This window comes from Temnothorax nylanderi, unplaced genomic scaffold (assembly GCF_030848795.1).
Source record: "Temnothorax nylanderi isolate EJ_2023f unplaced genomic scaffold, tnyl_v1.0 TNYL_tig0021_pilon, whole genome shotgun sequence".
Lineage (NCBI taxonomy): Eukaryota > Metazoa > Arthropoda > Insecta > Hymenoptera > Formicidae > Temnothorax > Temnothorax nylanderi.
Window position 1 is genome coordinate 1,907,941 of NW_027249083.1, and position 12,003 is coordinate 1,919,943.

The 12,003-nt window shown below is 30.1% G+C and overlaps 2 protein-coding genes and 1 long non-coding RNA gene across 5 annotated transcripts in view; 2 read left to right on the forward strand and 1 right to left on the reverse strand.

Annotated features, from left to right (window-relative positions):
- The window catches only part of LOC139769304 (A-type potassium channel modulatory protein KCNIP1), a 340,210-nt gene that overhangs the window by 285,283 nt on the left and 42,924 nt on the right, over window positions 1-12,003 (forward strand). The window lies entirely within an intron of this gene.
- The window catches only part of LOC139769309 (uncharacterized), a 54,519-nt gene that overhangs the window by 36,230 nt on the left and 6,286 nt on the right, over window positions 1-12,003 (forward strand). The window lies entirely within an intron of this gene.
- The window catches only part of LOC139769302 (uncharacterized), a 132,998-nt gene that overhangs the window by 31,291 nt on the left and 89,704 nt on the right, over window positions 1-12,003 (reverse strand). The window lies entirely within an intron of this gene.

Genomic DNA, 12,003 nt, shown 5'->3' on the forward strand with positions numbered 1-12,003 from the left:
CTCGAGAAGAGATAGTTGAGAAGAAGATACCGCGCAAACTCGAAACAAAGATTTCTTTAGTCGACGTGATAACGCCTCAGCATAAATTTCTCTTGCATATCGAGCGCAAGAAAATATATCTTTTTTTCCACTTGGATGCACATTTACGTCTTCTGTATGTCACAGATCGGTGAGGCACATCTAAAATGCATTGTAGGATCTGTTGGCAAAATTTACGCGGAAATTTAGGTAAATGCATATTCTCTCTTGTGGATGGTACCTTTGACCCGAATCGATGGTGATAACACGCTTTTATGCGCGCCTTTATAGGAAATCCGTGCCATGCGTTCCATATCCGAAAGCGCATAATGCGGCTGCAATTGCATATCAATTTGTAACAGTGATCTTCAACCTATAACGTAACGACGTTTCAAGAATAATATATCCATAATAATTAATTGTAGTTGTCAAGCAAAATACAAATAAAATTTTCATTGCTTATGACGGAATATATTAGTTTATGAAAACTTAAAGACTGCTATATTTCTATGAATTTTTTATTTTTGCTACAAATATTTTAACAGAAAATAAATGTAAATATAACTAAATATTGAAAAATTATTTATTTAAAGAAGCCTTATAACAAGAGAAGATATCAAGAGATTAAATTTTGTAGAAAGATGAACGTTTTTGAAGAAGTAGCTAGAGTTAATCATTGAGAAGCATTGACAGCATTGATTTATAATAAATTAAAAATATATATGCATGCAAGATATAGAAAAATATATATGCTGGTATCACATTTATAGATTACATTCCACAAGAAGTGACCACTTTCTTTTTACTGCTTTGCCTTATAGCTGTGCTTACGAAAAGGGTATTTCCACGAGAAATTTCTTCGGTTCAAGATGCTTGTATTTTCTCTTTGTATGAGATCTACTCGTACACGAGCATTATCGGGAAGTTCCAATTGATCCGCGCGCAAGTGGCGCGTCCGGCTGTTTTAGTCGCGAAATAAAATAGAGCAGATAACCAGAAAGAACGGAAAGGATGCCAAAGTGGAGCGATGGCTATTTTCCGATGGCAATCGAACGTTCTAAAGTATAAACGTTCTTTTTTTCATAGGTCGATTGGTGAGAATTGTATATGCGAGATATAGATAAAGTGATCTTAAGCTTGAAAATATATTCGTGTTCTTCGTCGAGTATTGTCCATATTGCTTTTAAGAGATCGCAATTTTAATCGTTTGCGTAACGTTGAATTATATTGTTCATATAAATCAGGATACACATGTCGGACTTATGACAAATATTGTTTAGCAAGAATACATGATATCGTTTACTCAATTATTCATAGAAATATTGGCATTTCAGAAATATTGGCATTTGTCTATACATCTTATAGATTTAACGTCTTAAGATGATAAGATTGAAGGTCTTCTTCGTTGAAAACGGATCATTGTTTATTCCCCGATGTAAAGGTTCAAAGTTTATATCAGCCTTGACAGAAAGGGATCAAGCAGTACCAGGAACAAGGTCTTTACTTAATCTGGCTTGTGAAAGAGGAACAGGGATACAGTATTTTCCCATAAATAATATAAGTAGCAGGATAAAAGAAATTGGTTATCTATTTAAAGAACTGCAATAATGCAGTGTCGCAATATATGCATTTGAAGAATGATGTAATGTAGTATATATTATATAATACATAATTGTGTAAAGTAATATGTAGGTACTATGTGCGTTGCAAGTATATAGTGGTACAAGAAGATATATTGAATTTCTCTCTCTGAATTTATTTCTTATTATTTTACTAGTCTTTTTGCAAACATAAATTTACCATATAATAGATATCGAATTAGTTTTATATTCTTTTCATGGAAGGCACTAATTCAAACCATTGGCAAAACTTAAATCGTTTATTTCCTTCGACTGTTTGTCTACTGGACGCCACCTTCGACGCAGGAATTTTCATTTTCTTTCTCATCCTTTCAATGAACCTTTCCATAGATATATGATCAAAGCACGCCCGTTTTTTCTAATGGTTAGATACTGTGAGGATTGCTTTTAGCGCAAATCGAATTTAATAATTTTCTAATGAACGAAATAATGTGGAAAAAATATGTCACATATACGTATCGAGTAAAAAAAGTAATTATAATTCAATCTCTCTCTCTCTCTCTCTCGCATCCGTGTTTATTAGATTACTTTAGGGTATATTTTATCTATATATAACATGTACTTCTTGCTGACTCACACACATTTATAATATCTCCTCTTTTTCTCTGACGTCCCTCCCGTTAATGAGATTCTTCCAAAGTGGTAAATGAAACTCGACTATAATCATGTATTCACAGATAATGTTTGCTCTATGCAAATTGAAGAGGGAAAATACAAACCCCCTAGGGAATGAGGCAACTGTAATATACTGAGTTGCTCTGTTATAGCGTATCTAGCATTAATTAAATAAATATTAATTATTGCATATTGCCGACCTCAAAGGACTTATATTCTCTAATATTTTGCATGACATGTGAATTATTTTGTAATATTTATTTATATTGATTTTTCTGTATTTTGCAATTGCAATACATATTTTGCTGTAACGTATAATTAATATTCAACAATCTTATTTAAATTATGCTATTTTTTTAAGTTATTATATAAAGTTATTTTTAAAGTTTATAAAAACGTAATTTGTTTTCTTGTAATTAAGAAGTAATAATTATCTCAACAATTGTTTTCAATTTTTTTGACAATAATGTACATATGGAGGGGTTAAAACCATAGTGGTGTAAGTCAATTTTTTTGACCACTTTTTTTTTCTTCTTTTTTCAACATATCTGCATGTGTAGACTGCATCTATGAACTTAACTCGATAGGTTAAAAAAAGTGACTTACACCACTATGGCTTTAACCCCTCCATATATCATATATGTATAAAAAACTTTTTTACTTTACCTAAGAAAATAACATATATGTTAAAACACTAAATTTATTGTAATATATCATACAATAAATGAGAAATTATCTTTCAACCATAATATAATGAAGAAGACTTGCAAATTACTATATGTCTATGAAGAAACTAATTCCACGTAGCGACTTATTATTCTTGATCGAAAATGAGTGCTACAAAATGGCACACGGCCAACAGATGATGTATGGTTATTATGCAAAAAACGTAATTATCATAGAATCTCAGATTCTACGCCTTCATTTTGTATAGAGCCACTGGCAGTGTAAATCTCTCACCACATGAATATTTAATTAACATTAATTAGACAAGCTAAAATATTAGCCATAGGTACTTCGCGAGTTTTAGAAAATATTATAAATATTAATTAAAAAATTATTTTTATTTGTTAAAATCTCTCCAGTATATTCATTGAAACAGTCTGAAACATGTATGAGAGAAACTAACAATTGCAGTCACGTCTTTCACGAAAGGAAAACCTCGACTGTCAATGCATCAACAAGGAATGTCCACTTTGCAAGCCGAGCCCAACTTTGCAAAGCACACAGCTGGCAGCTTTCCAATTGGTTTGACCTATATCCATTTTAAATGACAGCGAACGAAAAGCTTTATGCTTTACGAACTGTGATTTTCTTGCGGTTGACGGTTTTCTCCGTATATCTAACTGGGTATAGATTGCTTTATAATTGAAGTGTTATATTAAAATGTGCTTGAGTAAATCTATGTGAAAGTGCATTTGTTGAAACGAGATGAAACGTTAGTAAGTAATGTGAAATTAATATGCGTACAAGACGATAAAGTATTTTTTAAGACAAGGAATGAATTAGTGCAGAAAGTTGCATTATAGCTGTTTCATATTTAGAAAAATATGTTTAAAAAGCACATTGTTATTCTCAGAAAATATTCCGCTTACAGAATACGTTTTCAATTTTCTTAAATACTGCGTAATAATTTTATTTATAACGGTTATTTAATCTTTGGATTATTAAATTTAATAATTTATTGTGAATGCAAAATATGCATTAACAATATTATAATTATCGATATGTAATTATTTTACTGTTACATTATCTTGTTTTATTAATATGGATCACGTACAGATTTACATAAATTATAAAATTAATAAATGATCTGAGAGGTATATGCGCATTGATAGTCTTCTTTTGTTGCTACTTTAAATAAAATAATAATGTATAATATGTGCTTTTATCTAATTAACATTCTACATATTATTTTCTATTAGTAACAATAAAATTAGATTTATACATATGATGTATATTATCTAATTAGATCCTATGAAATATAAGAATTATTTAGGAATTTAATTTTCTTGTGGTCAAATTTTTCATCGTCAAGAAGATTATGGTTAAGAATGTCGTATACAGTAGAAAAATCAAGGTAGATAAAATCAAAAATAAGCTGTAAGTTGTATATATTAAATTCAATGTGCAGATTATTGCAGTCCTAAATTTCCTCTGCGTTATATAATATAGGTTATATCCATGCTTCGCGCATGGATTCATAGAAAGTGCTGTGTTCCATTTCCATTAGAGGATTCTTCCACTGTTTTCCAAACATAGCACTTTCCTCGCACTTATTGCATTCATCGTCAGAATTGCATTCCGGATGCACACGAGAATGCGTCCTGCAGGACCCGTGGACTATTGGATAACATGAGAGGCCACGACTGCCTGCCATTAGCTTTAACGTGTTCGCCAGTATAAATTTGCACATGCACGGTTTCATAATAAAGTTCCGCAACGATGGCGACGAAACATAATGACAGAAAAATTCCATAATATAATATACATGATACAATGTGATATTGTTTAATATTTATGTGTTGCACAGATAAATGTCGACACTTTGAGAGAACATTAAAGAATAATATACAGCAAATATTCTGTCTAAAAAAATATACCGCAAGAAATACATTATATTTTGAAAACTTTATGGGTACATAGTATCTATGCATATTAATGTAAGCAGATATTAATTATGTATTGTTAGAATTATCTCAAATTGGAAATTTTACTAAACTGTAATTTTTTTTTACTCATTATAACATTTTTATGTTAACTCATGATTTCGATAGCTTTGAATACAAATGTAAAATTATAATATATAAACATATACGATTAAAAAGCCATCTTCTGCGATAATATAGTTCCGTTTATATGCATAAATTTTGTATACATATTTTGGATGGATGGATATTTTGAATTATAATATAAATGATGGATGAAAATTTCTTTGCTCCTTGAGTGAGTTTTACAACCTGATTGAGTTTTGCAATACTTGCATTTCAACGAAATCGCAATCGGATTTATAATGAAATTGTGCAAAGCGATATCGATTCGACGGAATGACTATGAAAATTTCAGCGCGATAGGACGTTGGTAGTCTCACGGGTACGTCAGATCGCATTGCCTTTTACAAAAGAATGTAATTCTACGTTATCGTAGTACGTGGTGGAATGAACAAATGGAAAAGAACGAACAATTTCTAGAGATCTATTTTATCATATTGACTTCCTTCCGAATCTCATTTCACAGTTTCCACTTTTTGCATTGATAACGGATTTATTAAAATAAGATTGATTGCTATAGTCGAAAAATAATTGAATGTAATACAAATGAGATATAAATGATATAATAAAGTCGAAGAAATCGTAAGAAATAAAATTTTTTATTTCTAGTTAATCGCATTTTAAGAATTTTCAGGAAATAGTATGCATAAAATTAAAGTTTGCATCTTTACATTATAAGACAAATTAACGGTAAGAGTTTTTATTAAGTTATGTCATAAAAGTTAAATAAAAGTAAACCAGTCTCTTAATAATGTACTAATATCTATCTCGTAACTTCGACAATACCTTACTAAATTAACCAATTAATTTGAATCAGAGAGACCTTTATAACTATATAATGCTAGTAATTTATTTATCCAGGAATAATCTATTTGTTGGCACACATTAAATATATATGGTTATCAAAATAAATTTTGATTAATATCGTGCTTGATTAATATCGATATAGTGCTTTGTTAGTACTTTGTTCAACCATTAAAGAGAACTTATATCTTATATCTCTCTCTGTGTAGTTCTTTTTTTCTGTATATTAAATTTTTGTAATTTTATTAACATAATAGTTATTAAAAAGCTTATATTCTTTCCGTGTTACATGAAGGGATCATGAGTTATTATAACATAATTGTTTATACAATCTAAAGTTTGAAATATTAACAATTTAATTAAAAATAAAACAACGACTTAATCTTAACAATAAAACGAATTTAAATGATAATGTACGTAGTAATAAGAGATATTGCTTTGTTAAGACATTATGGACATTATGGTGCATGTAACTAAGCAATCAACACATTCTCAACTAAACTTTATTGAATATAATCGGTTATGAAGTACAATATAAGCACTCGGATTTTTATATTCGTAACGTAAACTAAAATTCAAATCTAAAAGACCTATAACAATATATCACGATAAAATTCAATTTCTGCTGAAAAGTATCTTATCCCAAAAAATAATTGTAACATAAACGGTAATATAATATAATAATAATTTAATATAAACGTTTAATTACAAAGTTAATACTTAGCTAAGGATTAATAATACTGTGACTTTAATATTATTTAATAATTTAATATTATTATTATGACGTTACTAATGCATAATATTATTAATAATAATTAATGAGTTAAAGAAGGTATAAAGGTTAAAAGAAAGTATAATTTTTCTGTAACTATGAATACTAATAGCTGCTCGTCTGTGTTAGTGTGATACCTAATCCCATTATCGCTTCATGGACCATTATTCCATGAACCGTGATATCTTAGTCACCTAGTTTTCATAGTTGCAACCAGATATAATCCCGTAACATTGCGTAAGTGTTTAGAAACTGTTCTACCTGTTGCGACGGCTTTGTAAATCTACGATAAAATGGAAAGGATTCCAGTTCGCTAAAGCTTTTGTCATATTTCAGGTTGTTATTTAATGTGCATACGTTATTTAAACTATTTAAATAACCATTTAAATACATAATCCATCTTTCATATCAAACTCGTTTGTGAATCTGATTATGATTATTATTTGTCAGTGCCAACCAAATCTCAAATCGTTATCCTAATGACAGATTTTCGGATGCAATATTATAAATTAATTTATACTGAATTGTATAGATATGTTTGGAGCTTCCTTTTATAAAACAATTTTTTTGTATTTTGAAATATATTTTTTAATACATTGTAAATCTAATGTTTAGTTTGATAGTATCAATTTATCTTGTCATATTTATTTTATGTTCACGCAAAATGCGTTTAATATTACGATATTTTCATAAGAATTGCATATTGAATTAAATTATGTATAGATAAAGTGTGTAGCCGCGAAAACGCATTTCAACTGATAGCCATTATTGTTCGCAATGTATTATTCTTGCCTTATTATAAATCGTAAACAATTTACAAATACAGATTATAATTATATCATAAATATTCTCTTTTATCACTAATATTTTGCAATTATATGTAATTATTTATTATTATTTACAAGTTTACTGTCATGTGATAAAATATGATTTTCTTTATTATTTTCAATTTTTTCTTAACAAAAATAAATAAGAGCAAGAAACAATAATGAATATGTTATATTATAATAATTCCTGTAAAGTAAGACTGCGACGATTGCAGCAGGAGATATTTGCATTCCATATTTATTGCTTCACCTACTAGACACTTTGGTAAATGTATAGTAATTTCTTGGAACGTTAAGCGCGTTCCCCCAGCTGTTATTCATCATCTAGAGTGGTTATTCGGCCAATTACATTTACTGTGAATGTATTTGTGTAATTTCTCGTTTACGCCTTGCTCACTGTACCTATATATGTTCGTGTGATTCACTTTCTATGCTTCAATAAAGCTACTAAAATTTGAATCGATGATATTTGTATCAACATACATATAATATCAACTGTTTCTAATAATAAGCAAGATAGCACAGTTATATTTATACTATGCTTTTCTACTTTATATATTATAAATATTTTATGCTTATTTTCCTTCATATTGTTTATATGAACAATTAGCATACTAAACAATTAGCATCGTTACATAAAAATTAAAATCATTACTATTAACAATTATACATATAAAGATTCGAGTAAATATCAATATTTTAGTAATATTACATTATTTAAGAAAAACAGGAAAGATGTTTAAAATAATATTGCAAACAATATTATTTAATGCACGAGTCAGGTTAAATTGTATTTGTGTAATTACACGTTCCATATTACAGCCAAGTTATAGCGATAAAATTGCCGAAGGGAAAACTGCTCTTATCTTTGTCGCGATTGTGGAATGGAGACGTCTGGCAAGCGTCAAGCGTGACTGGTAGTTAACAGGATGACCGTATTTCCTGCTGGAGAGGAGATCGATCGAGGCAAGAAAATCGAAATTGCGATGGCCTAGAGAATAATCGAGGGCGAAGACTCGAATGGTAGAACCACGTAATGGCGGTGAGCCGGCCAATATTGAGTTATGCTAGACCGGGATTGGCACCGAATACTAGATCGAGCGATATTACGTATTTAGGTATTGCGGATGAACAGCCGCAAGCTGACAGTGCTTGATCCCCGCGTCAAATTCTATAAATGGTGAACACGTTCATGCTACTCTCGGCAAGATTTATGAATTTCCTCACACATGGGGAACGTCAGTTCTCTTGTGTATGCAACGCATTTTTATCACAGACGATAGAAAAGCTTCCTTCTTTTATATTAAAAACTTGAATATAATGTATAATGTATGTATATATATGTAATAAACTCTGCTGTTAAAAATTGATAGTTTCCTCCATGGAAAGGCATTTTAGTTTAATACAACTGATGGAAAATTGTAGTGGAATAAATTTGATATTCTCGGTTCGTCCGCGGTCGATTTCTGTGTTGAAACCCTTCAATAAACCCTTCCGTACATGGGAAACCACAACGCTGAACGCTGATGTAAACAGGCAATCTCAATTATCACGATAAAACGGTGTTATCACCAAAGATCATATTTATTCATGTACGAATCACACTTTAACTACAATAACGCTTTTAATTAAGCCTATTTATTTCATAATTATATAACATATACAATATGTTACATAAATATACATAAATTTAATCTGTAGTTGACTATTTAAAGAGAAAGGTGATTTATGCATCTAAGAAATTTTCATTTTAGTTGAAAAAGAGAAGATATCGTACACACATTGTGGAAAAATTATTGTATTTAGTTTAAATACATAAAAACAGATGATATTTTATGCATGTTTTCTTCTTTTATATTTTCATTTACGCTTCGGCGAGATCCATGAGAGAAAAGTGCAACGACCGTATGTCTGTAAAATTAGTATTCTGTTCACAACACTGGAAAATTCTGGAAACAACTACGGGGAGCAGTCTCATACGCTTCTCGTTATTAGTTTATTTATTTCTATCACAAGAGTTCGCGCATATAATAAACTTTATTAAAATAAGGTGTATAATATACCATTATCATTTACGTATGCATAAATATACACGTGTATACATATTAATTATATTATAATCGCGCGTTATTTTCTAGCATTATCATTATTTGCATGAAAAATAATGTGTTATCTTTTATAATTTCGCAACTTTTGTAATTAATGCAATATTATGTAATAGATATTACCGGTAAAACAATTCGAAAATTCAATTTCTCTAGGACTATTCTTCTAATAATAACTTTATTATGCTGTATCGATCCCCGCGATCTCCAAATAATATAATTATAATGAGCAGTCTATGATCACTTGTTTAAAATATTTGTACAATCACTCTTTTTCAATAAAATCATAATTCTTTTGTGACAGAAAAAATGTATTGTTATCGTTTGCATCACTTAACAATAAAATATCTCTTCTTGATTACTAATAGAAATATCTATCAGATTGTAGTTAAAGATTCTTTCTTCATAAGACTAGGATCGATAAAATCGATATTTAGAATGTCTACTTTATAATCTCTGAAAATTGGATTAGCCGAAGCTCTTTTAATCCAAGAAGGATGTCATCTGATTTGGTTCACGCGACGTTATACCACACCGTATAATTTGACAATGACCTAATTAGAGTGTAAGCTTGTGCCTCTGTTGTGTAATTTACACATAGTGAAGCGTAAATTAGGATCCTTGCAAATTTCAACCCGTAAGTTACATTATAGCGATGCTCATCTCCACATCTCTAATGCAAATTCAGCGTATATATTGCGCGCTATTTAGATAATGTAATATGTTTGGAATGCTTCACTTATTTAATGATATAATATTCACTATTCCATTAAAACTTATAATTACTTACCTCATTTTAATTATATATTTTAACTGTCTTATTTTAGAACTAAAAGTTATCAGGTATGTGTGTTTTATAATTAATATATTTTTATTAATTCACGTTTTCTAATTACACAGATACATGCTTTAAAATTCATAAAATATCTTATTACACACATGTTATATCGAACAAACAATATGAACATTGAATCATCTTTCTAGAAGAGCGTATAATGTAGATAATGTAAAAATTGAATAGTTATTGAAAGATAAATATGTGAATCTATTGACTAGCAGGTTCTAAGCTTCTCACGCTTATACCAGCAATCTATTTCTGTAACCTTATCCGGGGTCGAAACAATGAAGGGTCCATGAAGAGGGGATCGATTCGATAGCAAAGTAATATCTCAGCGACCTTCTGGCCGTTAATAAGGACATGCGATTATAAATAAAACATATAGAACTAAACATACCACAACGAAAAGATCGTAAAATAATGCATTTTAACGGTCTTTATCTTCTCAGATTAATAAATATTTTATGGAAATGTCAGATATCTCAAATTTGAAATACGAAAATCTTTTCAATATTAATTTTTACAGACGAGAAACGTTATCATATAGGTACAGGAGAACAACAAGTTTTTATTTTATTTTAAATTTTATTTATCATGAATTTGTTTTTCTTTCCCCACTTCTCTATCTCTTTCACTCACTCAAAAGAATGATGTTTTATGTAAATTATTCTTCTGCTGCAGAGTATTACTTTAGGTTTTAATAAAACTGCACAAATATCTATTATATTTTCTATAAAGGCCAATATACTTTTTCGATAAATCGATACACTGGGTTAGAATTCTGGCCAGGCCGTCATGTCAAAATTTCCTCAGCCACGAAATTAAAAAAGAAAGATGCCGCCAGCTTTCTCTCTTTTCCTTTGCTCATTTACTCGTACCGCGTAAAGATATTCCTCGGTCAACTCTACACATCCACGTGTAAACAGCGTAAACTGGGGATGCTTAAATTTTCACATAGCGCCGCCCTTTCGTAGTCTCCGCCGGTTGACCCTGTGAGAGAATTTATGTACCGAAGGAATACGCCATAGTTCTCTTTCATTCTTTCCTTCATGTATTCGCGATGCTTTTACCCACCTTTCATAAACCAGCGCCATTTTATCATCGCATTTTATCGTACCTTTCTGCTCAAGATACGCGCGTTCTCTCTCGAGTGCACAAAAGTGTTTTTAAAATATTCATAATACATGCATACCCTTTCAAGACATTGCAGCTTTAATCTTACGTAATGATACTATAATATAGTCAAAAGAAACGTTGATTTAAGTAAGGGCTTAAGGAGTTTCCTCGAAAAATGTCCGATACACATATTTATGTTTTTTCAAGATGTTAATTTGATTGTTGAGAGATTATATATTATATATATAAAAAAGTATACCAAGGTAATCAGTCATTTCGAATTTGTCATTTAACTTTACATCAGTACTGGCAAAATAAATATATGACTTTCTCCGGACTGAATTTCGGATAACAAATAGGTATAGAGCATACATTGATGGACAGCTGAACGGTGTAGAAGCTTCATTGAGCTTCGAATGGATTCGCAAAGCTTTGTGCATTTGCAATTCCCCAAAGGAGATCTGTTTAATCTATTATGCTAGATACGGTTGTCAAAG